At 43.3% G+C, this 4,256-nt stretch overlaps 1 pseudogene; it reads right to left on the reverse strand.

Annotated features, from left to right (window-relative positions):
• Window positions 1-1,919: 1,919 nt before the first annotated feature.
• Window positions 1,920-3,962, reverse strand: LOC125506730 (annotated as a pseudogene).
• Window positions 3,963-4,256: the final 294 nt, after the last annotated feature.

Raw genomic sequence — 4,256 nt, forward strand, 5'->3', positions numbered from 1 at the left:
AGCGTTCCAGCCAGAGTCCCTGCGGAGTGGAGTTCACCACCGTCGTCGTTGTCCCGCTGCTAGAGTTATTCCGCTGCTTCGAGTTCTTCTGCTGCTTGCATAGAGCAACTGAGGATGGCGTAGTGTCGCCGTGCCGATGTTATTCATTGTAATATCGGAGACCTTGTAATCATATTCGTGTAATAATAGAAAGCTGGTTTGTTCTATGCTAAGCAGTGCCGTATTCCAGAAGACTTCTCCTCGATCTCTGGGCTGGAATACGGGGTGTTCCGGTTTTCTCTGAACATTCTATTTGAACCACCTGTTGTACTTTGATCACCCCATGGTCTTTTCTTCTCAGTCTCACTCTCAAATCTAGCTTCATGCACTTCAGTGACTTTAAAAATTGAGGAACATAATCTTCCTCGACCTTTTCTTATCTAGAATCTGCTCAGGCTATTACCTTTCTCTGAAACAATGATGTATATCTTGGGCTTTGGGGGAATAGAAAAGCTCTCCACTTGAATCAAATAAATTATGGCGTGAGCAGTGGCACAGTAAGGGTTCTCTCCTGCATAAGTTCTTTTGAGTGATCAAGTCAGAAGTGATTATTTTGTTATCTCACAACTGATGATTGCTGATTTCCAAATTCTTTTTGATGTAACCGCTTACCAGTAAGGTTCCTGTGCGTTGTGATGGTGTAAATGTTGTTGTGATCTTCAAAATGAGAAGGAAAATTAGTCTAATCTCCATTATGCCTTCTTCTACAACTGATAGATTTAGAGTTGTGAAACTTGGAGCAGAAGAAGAAATTTTCTTTTTTTCTTACCTTCTCCGCTATAAAGAGTGCACACAACTATTTCGTTTTAGTCCTTTCCACCATGTTTCTATGGTTTTCTTGGAGCAGAGGAAGAAAAAAATTGTATAGTTGGCCCCTAACATATTTTAATAAAGAAAAAGAAAGTCAGTGGGAGCCTTTCCCACTGTCATTGGCCCTAAAAAAGCTTGCTCCTGCTGATATAGATTATCAACTTCTGCCATTATACAGTATTGAGTTTTGGGAGTTATCATAATATATCCCTGCAAGAATATTCAGGTGCGTGTAGGATTAGTATGTCAATTTCAGTAGGAATAACAAATTTACATGGACAATACCTTCAAACCTGAAGGGCCATGATCTAAATTCACTCCTTATTCGTTCATGCCCCTGTAATGTTATGTAAAATTAGCTTCATAATACATTAATGGACGTGGTAAATAAATATTAATAAATGACGGAATACAAGTTCAAGAAAGGAAAACAACATACTTCGAACGAATTCTATTTTTAAGTGTCTTTTTTATATGACCATTCCTTGGAGGAGATTTGTGATGTCATATATGTGTCGATTTTGACCTTGATTGGGGTTATAATTTGTCGAACAAAGTGTGTGCACTGTACATACATGAAGCTTGGGCACACACTTATAAATGTCCCAGAAAAAATACGAATAAATTTGAAGCTAAATTTTCATAAATGTCCTACAAGAATCAAGAGCTAACAATATATGAAGTATTAACCCTGAAGAATCACACCTTTGGCCTACACAAAAGGTATGTAAAAAATCGAACAACAAACTTCAGTTCGATCTATTTCTAGGAAGAGGTGCCGGAGTCAAGTGTAAGAGGTCTACTCTCATGTTTGTCTTTGTTACAAAATTATGAGCAATTCTCATGGAGAAATTATCTGTAGCATGCCTCTCAATGTTCTTTTAATCTTTTTGCTGGAGAAGAAATTATATTTGTTACTAGAAGACGCCAGGTAGCATCTCAGGTCATCAGATAATCGTCTGACCAACTTCCTCCTTCCCACTTCTTCACTGAGTGCCTGTAGTTGCTAGAAAAATGAGATCTCTGTGTCACACAACAGCCTGCAGCTGTCGATGAGAACGATGGTTCCTTTATGAACAGAATTGCTGTCTGTCTGCAAGTTTCGCCCGGAGGACCTCAATCTCAGAATCATCTGTTTCCTCCAGTTCTGGATAAGAAAGACACATATTACATAAATCATCTAGAGAGATAGTCCGATGACATCCTTTTGGGCCATATATACTTATGATCTTTCAGTGGCGTTTGCAAATATTTCCTTGATAGCATTGCACCAAATTGGTTGAGCTACCAAGAAATCTAAAAAACGCCAAGACCGGAAGATCAACAATTCCTATATCAGCTTCTTCCTTGTCATCTCGTCCAATGTAATCTGATCCACCAAGCTTCAGAAGCTCATAAGTATCAGCAAGATCACTCAAACCTGTTTTAGACAAATTCAGCAGTTAATTCCATTGAAGTTCAGATACATTAGACATTTTCTTCTCAACAATGGGATACAATAGACATATACGTTAGATGCATCATTAGTATCTGCATAAATTGGTAACACAAAGTATCACTTGTTATGACTGAAAAATGATCATGCTGTTCATACCAGATAGTTTCCCATCGCTTCGATAGACCTCAATAGCATGCAGACCATCAGCTTTCAAATCCTTTATCACAACAACATTATTTTTCAATGCCCATGGATGAGCCAAAATAGCTATGCCTCCAGTTCTACATATTAGCTGCACAACGGATTCCCAACTGGCTCACTGCCACTACAAATGAACAGCAGAAATCCACATCAGTACAAACTAACTACTCTGCAGCTGCTGCAAAATGAAGCAAAAACATGCATGACCATGATTCAAAATGTATACTTACATAGCATAAGCAGGCCCTCCATCGTAAAAGTACCTGCTGAAAGCTTGCCTATGTTACCAATTTATGTAAATACTGTTTTCCTTTTCTTTTTTCGTTGTTTTTTTCTTTTACTGAAAATATACCGTAGAACGATTGTTCTACGGTTCTGGGCTTCAAAAAAAAAATTATCAACATATCCAGCTGCAACCATGGCACGCGCCACGTGCACCCGCCCTGGAGCCACTCCATTCCCTGCTATATTAGACACATCTTCAAAGTTCAATGGCATGCCGAGGTTCCTAAGTTTCGATAGCATCTCCTTGGCACGTGTATAGCGGCCCTCCCTGATGGTAGATAGAACCTTCTCTAGTTCCTGAGATTTCCCAGGGCCCCAACCGTAGTATGCGAGAATATGAACAGGTTCATCCGCTCCTGATCCATTGCTTTCGGAACAATTAACAACTTTGAGAATTAACCACATCTGTGTGATCATCAAGGCATGTTACAAATTTTAGGGTGGCGTGAAGAGGGTTACCTAGGCGAATAAAGGGCACTTATCTCAACACCTGGGACGATCCTGATGGAAAATTCCTTTGCAGACTCCATCGCCTCCGGGACACCGGCGATGGTGTCATGATCAGTTAGTGCGAGCACCTTCACCTATGCTGGTCACCAGGCAACAGAGTTAGAGTGCGAATGTGCTAGGCATTATCCTTCCGAAAAAAGCACAGCAAGACTAAAAGAAGTGGCGGCGGAGGTGTTTAGGAGCGCACGAGGATGAGCTCGGACATGGCATCGGCTATTACGGAACTGAAGAACATTGGAGCCAGTTGTTTCGTCGAGCACGTCGCGAACGTCTATGTAGTTGGTGACAGGCAGGAAGAAAGGCTTACTCCATTGCGGTGCGCGTGCTCCACGAGTGTCGCGGGCAAGAGCGAGCCGTCGCTGCCGCCGAGTGCGCATGCAGCTCCACCGCCACGCGCGGCCGCCGCCTCCCAGCCGGCAACAGGTGCCCGCAGTCCGCCTCCTCCTCGTCGCCCGCCTCTGCCGCGGCGGGCCTAGCAGAGCACGGACCTCTGCACAGCCAGCTCCTCCTCGCTCAACACCCTCCGCCGCTTCTTCTTGTTCCTCGCATGCGCCTTCTTCTGCTGCTCCCGATCGTCTGCGTCCGGTGGCGCGGCATTGACCGCTCCAGAGGCGGCCATGACCATCTCCTCCTCCTCGGTCGTAGCGGCCGGGCGTGTCGTCGACATGTGCCCCGTCATCTCCTGTTCCGATGGAAAAATTTGCTCGCTTCCGGGGATCCTCGCCGAGACGGGGAACCACGGACAAACATGGCAATTTGAACAGAGAGGAGATGGAGGTATCAGTTGTATATACGGAAAGATTGCAGATTGGTGATATGATTACTGTTGTATATGGAATAAATGTTATGTTCATAAGGAAAAGAAAATCTGGACAGGGATGGTTTCCTTTTTTTGTCTATGGGATGTGGGAGATAGCGTTCAGAAAATTGGATTGCCTGGCGACTTCCTTCTTTCAATAAAACCGGTGGGGTT

Source organism: Triticum urartu, chromosome 5, assembly GCF_003073215.2.
Source record: "Triticum urartu cultivar G1812 chromosome 5, Tu2.1, whole genome shotgun sequence".
In the NCBI taxonomy this organism is placed as follows: Eukaryota; Viridiplantae; Streptophyta; class Magnoliopsida; order Poales; family Poaceae; genus Triticum; species Triticum urartu.